Below are 14,371 nucleotides of genomic sequence, written 5' to 3' on the forward strand. Positions count from 1 at the left end.
GGGCCAGTGGCGCAATGGACAACGCTTCTGACTACAAATCAGAAGATTGTAGGTTTGACTCCTACCTGGCTCGTACATGTTGCCGTGATCGTATAGTGGTTAGTACTCTGCGTTGTGGCTGCAGCAACGCCGGTCCGAATCCGGGTCACGGCAGTAACCCTTTGCTTACTTATTTTTAATGATATTTACCCAAGGTTTAAGAATATTTATGGATTTTCAGGAAATACACAACACATTTTATCTACGGCTTGTTCTCTTTGTTCTAGATGGCAAAAATCTGGAAATATGTGATTTAGCCTGTTCCGAAAATGTATTGTGGAAAAAAGTAAAAACTTCACAAGAGTTCTCAATCACATGAAAATATTTCGTTATTAGCTGGTTTCCATTTGATTTGCCTCACATGATTTCCGGATTCCATGAAAATATTTCCCCTCTATCTGGTTCCGACTTGCTTTGCAATACATGAAAGGAACTTATGGCAATCGGATCCTTGTGTAAGTTTTGAGGTGATCCAGAAATGTGATGCATAAGCAACAGTACTCGTTGCATCTGGGCCAGTGGCGCAATGGACAACGCGTCTAACTACGAATCAGAAGATTGTAGGTTCGACTCCTACCTGGCTCGTACATGTTGCCGTGATCGTATAGTAGTTAGTACTCTGCGTTGTGGCCGCAGCAACCCCGGTCCGAATCCGGGTCACGGCAGTAACCCTTTGCTTACTTATTTTTAATGATATTTACCCAAGGTTTAAGAATATTCATGGATTTTCAGGAAATACACAACACATTTTATCTACGGCTTGTTCTCTTTGTTCTAGATGGCAAAAATCTGGAAATATGTGATTTAGCCTGTTCCGAAAATGTGTGGTGGAAAAAAGTAAAAACTTCACAAGAGTTCTCAATCACATGAAAATATTTCGTTATTAGCTGGTTTCCATTTGATTTGCCTCACATGATTTCCGGATTCCATGAAAATATTTCCCCTCTATCTGGTTCCGACTTGCTTTGCAATACATGAAAGGAACTTATGGCAATCGGATCCTTGTGTAAGTTTTGAGGTGATCCAGAAATGTGATGCAAAAATCTGGAAATATGTGATTTAGCCTGTTCCGAAAATGTGTTGTGGAAAAAAGTAAAAACTTCACAAGAGTTCTCAATCACATGAAAATATTTCGTTATTAGCTGGTTTCCATTTGATTTGCCTCACATGATTTCCGGATTCCATGAAAATATTTCCCCTCTATCTGGTTCCGACTTGCTTTGCAATACATGAAAGGAACTTATGGCAATCGGATCCTTGTGTAAGTTTTGAGGTGATCCAGAAATGTGATGCAAAAATCTGGAAATATGTGATTTAGCCTGTTCCGAAAATGTGTTGTGGAAAAAAGTAAAAACTTCACAAGAGTTCTCAATCACATGAAAATATTTAGTTATTAGCTGGTTTCCATTTGATTTGCCTCACATGATTTCCGGATTCCATGAAAATATTTCCCCTCTATCTGGTTCCGACTTGCTTTGCAATACATGAAAGGAACTTATGGCAATCGGATCCTTGTGTAAGTTTTGAGGTGATCCAGAAATGTGATGCATAAGCAACAATACTTGTTGCATCTGGGCCAGTGGCGCAATGGACAACGCTTCTGACTACAAATCAGAAGATTGTAGGTTTGACTCCTACCTGGCTCGTACATGTTGCCGTGATCGTATAGTGGTTAGTACTCTGCGTTGTGGCTGCAGCAACCCCGGTCCGAATCCGGGTCACGGCAGTAACCCTTTGCTTACTTATTTTTAATGATATTTACCCAAGGTTTAAGAATATTCATGGATTTTCAGGAAATACACAACACATTTTATCTACGGCTTGTTCTCTTTGTTCTAGATGGCAAAAATCTGGAAATATGTGATTTAGCCTGTTCCGAAAATGTGTTGTGGAAAAAAGTAAAAACTTCACAAGAGTTCTCAATCACATGAAAATATTTCGTTATTAGCTGGTTTCCATTTGATTTGCCTCACATGATTTCCGGATTCCATGAAAATATTTCCTCTCTATCTGGTTCCGACTTGCTTTGCAATACATGAAAGGAACTTATGGCAATCGGATCCTTGTGTAAGTTTTGAGGTGATCCAGAAATGTGATGCATAAGCAACAATATTCGTTGCATCTGGGCCAGTGGCGCAATGGACAACGTGTCTGACTACAAATCAGTAGAATGTAGGTTCGACTCCTACCTGGCTCATACATGTTGCCGTGATCGTATAGTGGTTAGTATTCTGCGTTGTGGCCGCAGCAACCCCGGTCCGGGTCACGGCAGTAAAGCTTTGCTTACTTATTTTTAATGATATTTACCCAAGGTTTAAGAATATTCATGGATTTTCAGGAAATACACAACACATTTTATCTACGGCTTGTTCTCTTTGTTCTAGATGGCAAAAATCTGGAAATATGTGATTTAGCCTGTTCCGAAAATGTGTTGTGGAAAAAAGTAAAAACTTCACAAGAGTTCTCAATCACATGAAAATATTTCGTTATTAGCTGGTTTCCATTTGATTTGCCTCACATGATTTCCGGATTCCATGAAAATATTTCCCCTCTATCTGGTTCCGACTTGCTTTGCAATACATGAAAGGAACTTATGGCAATCGGATCCTTGTGTAAGTTTTGAGGTGATCCAGAAATGTGATGCAAAAATCTGGAAATATGTGATTTAGCCTGTTCCGAAAATGTGTTGTGGAAAAAAGTAAAAACTTCACAAGAGTTCTCAATCACATGAAAATATTTCGTTATTAGCTGGTTTCCATTTGATTTGCCTCACATGATTTCCGGATTCCATGAAAATATTTCCCCTCTATCTGGTTCCGACTTGCTTTGCAATACATGAAAGGAACTTATGGCAATCGGATCCTTGTGTAAGTTTTGAGGTGATCCAGAAATGTGATGCATAAGCAACAATACTTGTTGCATCTGGGCCAGTGGCGCAATGGACAACGCTTCTGACTACAAATCAGAAGATTGTAGGTTTGACTCCTACCTGGCTCGTACATGTTGCCGTGATCGTATAGTGGTTAGTACTCTGCGTTGTGGCTGCAGCAACCCCGGTCCGAATCCGGGTCACGGCAGTAACCCTTTGCTTACTTATTTTTAATGATATTTACCCAAGGTTTAAGAATATTCATGGATTTTCAGGAAATACACAACACATTTTATCTACGGCTTGTTCTCTTTGTTCTAGATGGCAAAAATCTGGAAATATGTGATTTAGCCTGTTCCGAAAATGTGTTGTGGAAAAAAGTAAAAACTTCACAAGAGTTCTCAATCACATGAAAATATTTCGTTATTAGCTGGTTTCCATTTGATTTGCCTCACATGATTTCCGGATTCCATGAAAATATTTCCCCTCTATCTGGTTCCGACTTGCTTTGCAATACATGAAAGGAACTTATGGCAATCGGATCCTTGTGTAAGTTTTGAGGTGATCCAGAAATGTGATGCATAAGCAACAGTACTCGTTGCATCTGGGCCAGTGGCGCAATGGACAACGCTTCTGACTACAAATCAGAAGATTGTAGGTTTGACTCCTATCTGGCTCGTACATGTTGCCGTGATCGTATAGTGGTTAGTACTCTGCGTTGTGGCTGCAGCAACCCCGGTCCGAATCCGGGTCACGGCAGTAACCCTTTGCTTACTTATTTTTAATGATATTTACCCAAGGTTTAAGAATATTCATGGATTTTCAGGAAATACACAACACATTTTATCTACGGCTTGTTCTCTTTGTTCTAGATGGCAAAAATCTGGAAATATGTGATTTAGCCTGTTCCGAAAATGTGTTGTGGAAAAAAGTAAAAACTTCACAAGAGTTCTCAATCACATGAAAATATTTCGTTATTAGCTGGTTTCCATTTGATTTGCCTCACATGATTTCCGGATTCCATGAAAATATTTCCCCTCTATCTGGTTCCGACTTGCTTTGCAATACATGAAAGGAACTTATGGCAATCGGATCCTTGTGTAAGTTTTGAGGTGATCCAGAAATGTGATGCATAAGCAACAGTACTCGTTGCATCTGGGCCAGTGGCGCAATGGACAACGCGTCTGACTACGAATCAGAAGATTGTAGGTTCGACTCCTACCTGGCTCGTACATGTTGCCGTGATCGTATAGTAGTTAGTACTCTGCGTTGTGGCCGCAGCAACCCCGGTCCGAATCCGGGTCAAGGCAGTAACCCTTTGCTTACTTATTTTTAATGATATTTACCCAAGGTTTAAGAATATTCATGGATTTTCAGGAAATACACAACACATTTTATCTACGGCTTGTTCTCTTTGTTCTAGATGGCAAAAATCTGGAAATATGTGATTTAGCCTGTTCCGAAAATGTGTTGTGGAAAAATGTAAAAACTTCACAAGAGTTCTCAATCACATGAAAATATTTCGTTATTAGCTGGTTTCCATTTGATTTGCCTCACATGATTTCCGGATTCCATGAAAATATTTCCTCTCTATCTGGTTCCGACTTGCTTTGCAATACATGAAAGGAACTTATGGCAATCGGATCCTTGTGTAAGTTTTGAGGTGATCCAGAAATGTGATGCATAAGCAACAATATTCGTTGCATCTGGTTCAGTGGCGCAATGGACAACGTGTCTGACTACAAATCAGAAAAATGTAGGTTCGACTCCTACCTTGCTCATACATGTTGCCGTGATCGTATAGTGGTTAGTATTCTGCGTTGTGGCCGCAGCAACCCCGGTCCGAATCCGGGTCACGGCAGTAAACCTTTGCTTACTTATTTTTAATGATATTTACCCAAGGTTTAAGAATATTCATGGATTTTCAGGAAATACACAACACATTTTATCTACGGCTTGTTTTGTTTGTTCTAGATGGCAAAAATCTGGAAATATGTGATTTAGCCTGTTCCGAAAATGTGTTGTGGAAAAAAGTAAAAACTTCACAAGAGTTCTCAATCACATGAAAATATTTAGTTATTAGCTGGTTTCCATTTGATTTGCCTCACATGATTTCCAGATTCCATGAAAATATTTTCCCCTCTATCTGGTTCCGACTTGCTTTGCAATACATGAAAGGAACTTATGACAATCGGATCCTTGTGTAAGTTTTGAGGTGATCCAGAAATGTGATGCATAAGCAACAATACTCATTGCATCTGGGCCAGTGGCGCAATGGACAACGCGTCTGACTACGAATCAGAAGATTGTAGGTTTGACTCCTACCTGGCTCGTACATGTTGCCGTGATCGTATAGTGGTTAGTACTCTGCGTTGTGGCCGCAGCAACCCCAGTCCGAATCCGGGTCACGGCAGTAACCCTTTGCTTACTTATTTTTAATGATATTTACCCAAGGTTTAAGAATATTCATGGATTTTCAGGCAATACACAACACATTTTATCTACGGCTTGTTCTCTTTGTTCTAGATGGCAAAAATCTGGAAATATGTGATTTAGCCTGTTCCGAAAATGTGTTGTGGAAAAAAGTAAAAACTTCACAAGAGTTCTCAATCACATGAAAATATTTCGTTATTAGCTGGTTTCCATTTGATTTGCCTCACATGATTTCCGGATTCCATGAAAATATTTCCCCTCTATCTGGTTCCGACTTGCTTTGCAATACATGAAAGGAACTTATGGCAATCGGATCCTTGTGTAAGTTTTGAGGTGATCCAGAAATGTGATGCATAAGCAACAGTACTCGTTGCATCTGGGCCAGTGGCGCAATGGACAACTTGTCAGACTACAAATCAGAAGATTGTAGGTTCGACTCCTACCTGGCTCGTACATGTTGCCTTTATCGTATAGTGGTTAGTACTCTGCGTTGTGGCCGCAGCAACGCCGTTCGGAATCCAGGTCACGGAAGTAACCCTTTGCTTACTTATTTTTAATGATATTTACCCAAGGTTTAAGAATATTCATGGATTTTCAGGAAATACACAACACATTTTATCTATTGCTTGTTCTCTTTGTTCTAGATGGCAAAAATCTGGAAATATGTGATTTAGCCTGTTCCGAAAATGTGTTGTGGAAAAAAGTAAAAACTTCACAAGAGTTCTCAATCACATGAAAATATTTCGTTATTAGCTGGTTTCCATTTGATTTGCCTCACATGATTTCCAGATTCAATGAAAATATTTCCCCTCTATCTGGTTCCGACTTGCTTTGCAATACATGAAAGGAACTTATGGCAATCGGATCCTTGTGTAAGTTTTGAGGTGATCCAGAAATGTGATGCATAAGCAACAATACTCGTTGCATCTGGGCCAGTGGCGCAATGGACAACTTGTCAGACTACGAATCAGAAGATTGGAGGTTCGACTCCTACCTGGCTCGTACATGTTGCCTTTATCGTATAGTGGATAGTACTCTGCGTTGTGGCCGCAGCAACGCCGTTCGGAATCCAGGTCACGGAAGTAACCCTTTGCTTACTTATTTTTAATGATATTTACCCAAGGTTTAAGAATATTCATGGATTTTCAGGAAATACACAACACATTTTATCTACGGCTTGTTCTCTTTGTTCTAGATGGCAAAAATCTGGAAATATGTGATTTAGCCTGTTCCGAAAATGTGTTGTGGAAAAAAGTAAAAACTTCACAAGAGTTCTCAATCACATGAAAATATTTCGTTATTAGCTGGTTTCCATTTGATTTGCCTCACATGATTTCCGGATTCCATGAAAATATTTCCCCTCTATCTGGTTCCGACTTGCTTTGCAATACATGAAAGGAACTTATGGCAATCGCATCCTTGTGTAAGTTTTGAGGTGATCCAGAAATGTGATGCATAAGCAACAGTACTCGTTGCATCTGGGCCAGTGGCGCAATGGACAACGCGTCTGACTACGAATCAGAAGATTGTAGGTTTGACTCCTACCTGGCTCCTACCTGGCTCGTACATGTTGCCGTGATCGTATAGTGGTTAGAACTCTGCGTTGTGGCCGCAGCAACCCCGGTCCGAATCCGGGTCACGGCAGTAACCCTTTGCTTACTTATTTTTAATGATATTTACCCAAGGTTTAAGAATATTCATGGATTTTCAGGAAATACACAACACATTTTATCTACGGCTTGTTCTCTTTGTTCTAGATGGCAAAAATCTGGAAATATGTGAGTTAGCCTGTTCCGAAAATGTGTTGTGGAAAAAAGTAAAAACTTCACAAGAGTTCTCAATCACATGAAAATATTTCGTTATTAGCTGGTTTCCATTTGATTTGCCTCACATGATTTCCGGATTCCATGAAAATATTTCCCCTCTATCTGGTTCCGACTTGCTTTGCAATACATGAAAGGAACTTATGGCAATCGGATCCTTGTGTAAGTTTTGAGGTGATCCAGAAATGTGATGCATAAGCAACAATACTTGTTGCATCTGGGCCAGTGGCGCAATGGACAACGCGTCTGACTACGAATCAGAAGATTGTAGGTTTGACTCCTACCTGGCTCGTACATGTTGCCATGATCGTATAGTGGTTAGTACTCTGCGTTGTGGCCGCAGCAACCCCGGTCCGAATCCGGGTCACGTCAGTAACCCTTTGCTTACTTATTTTTAATGATATTTACCCAAGGTTTAAGAATATTCATGGATTTTCAGGAAATACACAACACATTTTATCTACGGCTTGTTCTCTTTGTTCTAGATGGCAAAAATCTGGAAATATGTGATTTAGCCTGTTCCGAAAATGTGTTGTGGAACAAAGTAAAAACTTCACAAGAGTTCTCAATCACATGAAAATATTTCGTTATTAGCTGGTTTCCATTTGATTTGCCTCACATGATTTCCAGATTCCATGAAAATATTTCCCCTCTATCTGGTTCCGACTTGCTTTGCAATACATAAAAGGAACTTATGACAATCGGATCCTTGTGTAAGTTTTGAGGTGATCCAGAAATGTGATGCATAAGCAACAATACTCATTGCATCTGGGCCAGTGGCGCAATGGACAAAGCATCTGACTACGAATCAGAAGATTGTAGGTTTGTCTCCTACCTGGCTCGTACATGTTGCCGTGATCGTATAGTGGTTAGTACCCTGCGTTGTGGCCGCAGCAACCCCGGTCCGAATCCGGGTCACGGCAGTAACCCTTTGCTTACTTATTTTTAATGATATTTACCCAAGGTTTAAGAATATTCATGGATTTTCAGGAAATACACAACACATTTTATCTACGGCTTGTTCTCTTTGTTCTAGATGGCAAAAATCTGGAAATATGTGATTTAGCCTGTTGCGAAAATGTGTTGTGGAATAAAGTAAAAACTTCACAAGAGTTCTCAATCACATGAAAATATTTCGTTATTAGCTGGTTTCCATTTGATTTGCCTCACATGATTTCCAGATTCCATGAAAATATTTCCCCTCTATCTGGTTCCGACTTGCTTTGCAATACATGAAAGGAACTTATGGCAATCGGATCCTTGTGTAAGTTTTGAGGTGATCCAGAAATGTGATGCATAAGCAACAATACTCATTGCATCTGGGCCAGTGGCGCAATGGACAACGCGTCTGACTACGAATCAGAAGATTGTAGGTTTGACTCCTACCTGGCTCGTACATGTTGCCGTGATCGTATAGTGGTTAGTACTCTGTGTTATGGCCGCAGCATCCCCGGTCTGAATCCGGGTCACGGCAGTAACCCTTTGCTTACTTATTTTTAATGATATTTACCCAAGGTTTAAGAATATTCATGGATTTTCAGGAAATACACAACACATTTTATCTACGGCTTGTTCTCTTTGTTCTAGATGGCAAAAATCTGGAAATATGTGATTTAGCCTGTTCCGAAAATGTGTTGTGGAAAAAAGTAAAAACTTCACAAGAGTTCTCAATCACATGAAAATATTTCGTTATTAGCTAGTTTCCATTTGATTTGCCTCACATGATTTCCGGATTCCATGAAAATATTTCCCCTCTATCTGGTTCCGACTTGCTTTGCAATACATAAAAGGAACTTATGACAATCGGATCCTTGTGTAAGTTTTGAGGTGATCCAGAAATGTGATGCATAAGCAACAATACTCATTGCATCTGGGCCTGTGGCGCAATGGACAAAGCGTCTGACTACGAATCAGAAGATTGTAGGTTTGTCTCCTACCTGGCTCGTACATGTTGCCGTGATCGTATAGTGGTTAGTACTCTGCGTTGTGGCCGCAGCAACCCCGGTCCGAATCCGGGTCACGGCAGTAACCCTTTGCTTACTTATTTTTAATGATATTTACCCAAGGTTTAAGAATATTCATGGATTTTCAGGAAATACACAACACATTTTATCTACGGCTTGTTCTCTTTGTTCTAGATGGCAAAAATCTGGAAATATGTGATTTAGCCTGTTGCGAAAATGTGTTGTGGAATAAAGTAAAAACTTCACAAGAGTTCTCAATCACATGAAAATATTTCGTTATTAGCTGGTTTCCATTTGATTTGCCTCACATGATTTCCAGATTCCATGAAAATATTTCCCCTCTATCTGGTTCCGACTTGCTTTGCAATACATGAAAGGAACTTATGGCAATCGGATCCTTGTGTAAGTTTTGAGGTGATCCAGAAATGTGATGCATAAGCAACAATACTCATTGCATCTGGGCCAGTGGCGCAATGGACAACGCGTCTGACTACGAATCAGAAGATTGTAGGTTTGACTCCTACCTGGCTCGTACATGTTGCCGTGATCGTATAGTGGTTAGTACTCTGTGTTGTGGCCGCAGCAACGCCGGTCTGAATCCGGGTCACGGCAGTAACCCTTTGCTTACTTATTTTTAATGATATTTACCCAAGGTTTAAGAATATTCATGGATTTTCAGGAAATACACAACACATTTTATCTACGGCTTGTTCTCTTTGTTCTAGATGGCAAAAATCTGGAAATATGTGATTTAGCCTGTTCCGAAAATGTGTTGTGGAAAAAAGTAAAAACTTCACAAGAGTTCTCAATCACATGAAAATATTTCGTTATTAGCTGGTTTCCATTTGATTTGCCTCACATGATTTCCGGATTCCATGAAAATATTTCCCCTCTATCTGGTTCCGACTTGCTTTGCAATACATGAAAGGAACTTATGGCAATCGGATCCTTGTGTAAGTTTTGAGGTGATCCAGAAATGTGATGCATAAGCAACAGTACTCGTTGCATCTGGGCCAGTGGCGCAATGGACAACTTGTCAGACTACAAATCAGAAGATTGTAGGTTCGACTCCTACCTGGCTCGTACATGTTGCCTTTATCGTATAGTGGTTAGTACTCTGCGTTGTGGCCGCAGCAACGCCGTTCGGAATCCAGGTCACGGAAGTAACCCTTTGCTTACTTATTTTTAATGATATTTACCCAAGGTTTAAGAATATTCATGGATTTTCAGGAAATACACAACACATTTTATCTACGGCTTGTTCTCTTTGTTCTAGATGGCAAAAATCTGGAAATATGTGATTTAGCCTGTTCCGAAAATGTGTTGTGGAAAAAAGTAAAAACTTCACAAGAGTTCTCAATCACATGAAAATATTTCGTTATTAGCTGGTTTCCATTTGATTTGCCTCACATGATTTCCGGATTCCATGAAAATATTTCCCCTCTATCTGGTTCCGACTTGCTTTGCAATACATGAAAGGAACTTATGGCAATCGCATCCTTGTGTAAGTTTTGAGGTGATCCAGAAATGTGATGCATAAGCAACAGTACTCGTTGCATCTGGGCCAGTGGCGCAATGGACAACGCGTCTGACTACGAATCAGAAGATTGTAGGTTTGACTCCTACCTGGCTCGTACATGTTGCCGTGATCGTATAGTGGTTAGAACTCTGCGTTGTGGCCGCAGCAACCCCGGTCCGAATCCGGGTCACGGCAGTAACCCTTTGCTTACTTATTTTTAATGATATTTACCCAAGGTTTAAGAATATTCATGGATTTTCAGGAAATACACAACACATTTTATCTACGGCTTGTTCTCTTTGTTCTAGATGGCAAAAATCTGGAAATATGTGAGTTAGCCTGTTCCGAAAATGTGTTGTGGAAAAAAGTAAAAACTTCACAAGAGTTCTCAATCACATGAAAATATTTCGTTATTAGCTGGTTTCCATTTGATTTGCCTCACATGATTTCCGGATTCCATGAAAATATTTCCCCTCTATCTGGTTCCGACTTGCTTTGCAATACATGAAAGGAACTTATGGCAATCGGATCCTTGTGTAAGTTTTGAGGTGATCCAGAAATGTGATGCATAAGCAACAATACTTGTTGCATCTGGGCCAGTGGCGCAATGGACAACGCGTCTGACTACGAATCAGAAGATTGTAGGTTTGACTCCTACCTGGCTCGTACATGTTGCCATGATCGTATAGTGGTTAGTACTCTGCGTTGTGGCCGCAGCAACCCCGGTCCGAATCCGGGTCACGTCAGTAACCCTTTGCTTACTTATTTTTAATGATATTTACCCAAGGTTTAAGAATATTCATGGATTTTCAGGAAATACACAACACATTTTATCTACGGCTTGTTCTCTTTGTTCTAGATGGCAAAAATCTGGAAATATGTGATTTAGCCTGTTCCGAAAATGTGTTGTGGAACAAAGTAAAAACTTCACAAGAGTTCTCAATCACATGAAAATATTTCGTTATTAGCTGGTTTCCATTTGATTTGCCTCACATGATTTCCAGATTCCATGAAAATATTTCCCCTCTATCTGGTTCCGACTTGCTTTGCAATACATAAAAGGAACTTATGACAATCGGATCCTTGTGTAAGTTTTGAGGTGATCCAGAAATGTGATGCATAAGCAACAATACTCATTGCATCTGGGCCAGTGGCGCAATGGACAAAGCGTCTGACTACGAATCAGAAGATTGTAGGTTTGTCTCCTACCTGGCTCGTACATGTTGCCGTGATCGTATAGTGGTTAGTACCCTGCGTTGTGGCCGCAGCAACCCCGGTCCGAATCCGGGTCACGGCAGTAACCCTTTGCTTACTTATTTTTAATGATATTTACCCAAGGTTTAAGAATATTCATGGATTTTCAGGAAATACACAACACATTTTATCTACGGCTTGTTCTCTTTGTTCTAGATGGCAAAAATCTGGAAATATGTGATTTAGCCTGTTCCGAAAATGTGTTGTGGAAAAAAGTAAAAACTTCACAAGAGTTCTCAATCACATGAAAATATTTCGTTATTAGCTGGTTTCCATTTGATTTGCCTCACATGATTTCCGGATTCCATGAAAATATTTCCCCTCTATCTGGTTCCGACTTGCTTTGCAATACATGAAAGGAACTTATGGCAATCGCATCCTTGTGTAAGTTTTGAGGTGATCCAGAAATGTGATGCATAAGCAACAGTACTCGTTGCATCTGGGCCAGTGGCGCAATGGACAACGCGTCTGACTACGAATCAGAAGATTGTAGGTTTGACTCCTACCTGGCTCGTACATGTTGCCGTGATCGTATAGTGGTTAGAACTCTGCGTTGTGGCCGCAGCAACCCCGGTCCGAATCCGGGTCACGGCAGTAACCCTTTGCTTACTTATTTTTAATGATATTTACCCAAGGTTTAAGAATATTCATGGATTTTCAGGAAATACACAACACATTTTATCTACGGCTTGTTCTCTTTGTTCTAGATGGCAAAAATCTGGAAATATGTGAGTTAGCCTGTTCCGAAAATGTGTTGTGGAAAAAAGTAAAAACTTCACAAGAGTTCTCAATCACATGAAAATATTTCGTTATTAGCTGGTTTCCATTTGATTTGCCTCACATGATTTCCGGATTCCATGAAAATATTTCCCCTCTATCTGGTTCCGACTTGCTTTGCAATACATGAAAGGAACTTATGGCAATCGGATCCTTGTGTAAGTTTTGAGGTGATCCAGAAATGTGATGCATAAGCAACAATACTTGTTGCATCTGGGCCAGTGGCGCAATGGACAACGCGTCTGACTACGAATCAGAAGATTGTAGGTTTGACTCCTACCTGGCTCGTACATGTTGCCATGATCGTATAGTGGTTAGTACTCTGCGTTGTGGCCGCAGCAACCCCGGTCCGAATCCGGGTCACGTCAGTAACCCTTTGCTTACTTATTTTTAATGATATTTACCCAAGGTTTAAGAATATTCATGGATTTTCAGGAAATACACAACACATTTTATCTACGGCTTGTTCTCTTTGTTCTAGATGGCAAAAATCTGGAAATATGTGATTTAGCCTGTTCCGAAAATGTGTTGTGGAACAAAGTAAAAACTTCACAAGAGTTCTCAATCACATGAAAATATTTCGTTATTAGCTGGTTTCCATTTGATTTGCCTCACATGATTTCCAGATTCCATGAAAATATTTCCCCTCTATCTGGTTCCGACTTGCTTTGCAATACATAAAAGGAACTTATGACAATCGGATCCTTGTGTAAGTTTTGAGGTGATCCAGAAATGTGATGCATAAGCAACAATACTCATTGCATCTGGGCCAGTGGCGCAATGGACAAAGCGTCTGACTACGAATCAGAAGATTGTAGGTTTGTCTCCTACCTGGCTCGTACATGTTGCCGTGATCGTATAGTGGTTAGTACCCTGCGTTGTGGCCGCAGCAACCCCGGTCCGAATCCGGGTCACGGCAGTAACCCTTTGCTTACTTATTTTTAATGATATTTACCCAAGGTTTAAGAATATTCATGGATTTTCAGGAAATACACAACACATTTTATCTACGGCTTGTTCTCTTTGTTCTAGATGGCAAAAATCTGGAAATATGTGATTTAGCCTGTTGCGAAAATGTGTTGTGGAATAAAGTAAAAACTTCACAAGAGTTCTCAATCACATGAAAATATTTCGTTATTAGCTGGTTTCCATTTGATTTGCCTCACATGATTTCCAGATTCCATGAAAATATTTCCCCTCTATCTGGTTCCGACTTGCTTTGCAATACATGAAAGGAACTTATGGCAATCGGATCCTTGTGTAAGTTTTGAGGTGATCCAGAAATGTGATGCATAAGCAACAATACTCATTGCATCTGGGCCAGTGGCGCAATGGACAACGCGTCTGACTACGAATCAGAAGATTGTAGGTTTGACTCCTACCTGGCTCGTACATGTTGCCGTGATCGTATAGTGGTTAGTACTCTGTGTTATGGCCGCAGCATCCCCGGTCTGAATCCGGGTCACGGCAGTAACCCTTTGCTTACTTATTTTTAATGATATTTACCCAAGGTTTAAGAATATTCATGGATTTTCAGGAAATACACAACACATTTTATCTACGGCTTGTTCTCTTTGTTCTAGATGGCAAAAATCTGGAAATATGTGATTTAGCCTGTTCCGAAAATGTGTTGTGGAAAAAAGTAAAAACTTCACAAGAGTTCTCAATCACATGAAAATATTTCGTTATTAGC

General features: G+C 40.2%; 6 non-coding genes across 6 annotated transcripts; all 6 read left to right on the plus strand.

Annotated features, from left to right (window-relative positions):
* Nucleotides 1-73, plus strand: TRNAC-ACA (transfer RNA cysteine (anticodon ACA)). The gene has a single exon. It is a non-coding gene; the product is annotated as a tRNA-Cys (tRNA).
* Nucleotides 74-1,612: 1,539 nt separating this feature from the next.
* On the plus strand, nucleotides 1,613-1,685 carry TRNAC-ACA (transfer RNA cysteine (anticodon ACA)). The gene has a single exon. It is a non-coding gene; the product is annotated as a tRNA-Cys (tRNA).
* Nucleotides 1,686-2,163: 478 nt separating this feature from the next.
* On the plus strand, nucleotides 2,164-2,236 carry TRNAC-ACA (transfer RNA cysteine (anticodon ACA)). The gene has a single exon. It is a non-coding gene; the product is annotated as a tRNA-Cys (tRNA).
* Nucleotides 2,237-2,963: 727 nt separating this feature from the next.
* TRNAC-ACA (transfer RNA cysteine (anticodon ACA)) lies at nucleotides 2,964-3,036 on the plus strand. The gene has a single exon. It is a non-coding gene; the product is annotated as a tRNA-Cys (tRNA).
* A 478-nt stretch (nucleotides 3,037-3,514) lies between these two features.
* On the plus strand, nucleotides 3,515-3,587 carry TRNAC-ACA (transfer RNA cysteine (anticodon ACA)). The gene has a single exon. It is a non-coding gene; the product is annotated as a tRNA-Cys (tRNA).
* Nucleotides 3,588-4,065: 478 nt separating this feature from the next.
* On the plus strand, nucleotides 4,066-4,138 carry TRNAR-ACG (transfer RNA arginine (anticodon ACG)). Its single transcript has one exon. It is a non-coding gene; the product is annotated as a tRNA-Arg (tRNA).
* The last annotated feature ends 10,233 nt before the right edge of the window (nucleotides 4,139-14,371 follow it).

This window comes from Rhinoderma darwinii, chromosome 3, assembly GCF_050947455.1.
Source record: "Rhinoderma darwinii isolate aRhiDar2 chromosome 3, aRhiDar2.hap1, whole genome shotgun sequence".
Lineage (NCBI taxonomy): Eukaryota > Metazoa > Chordata > Amphibia > Anura > Rhinodermatidae > Rhinoderma > Rhinoderma darwinii.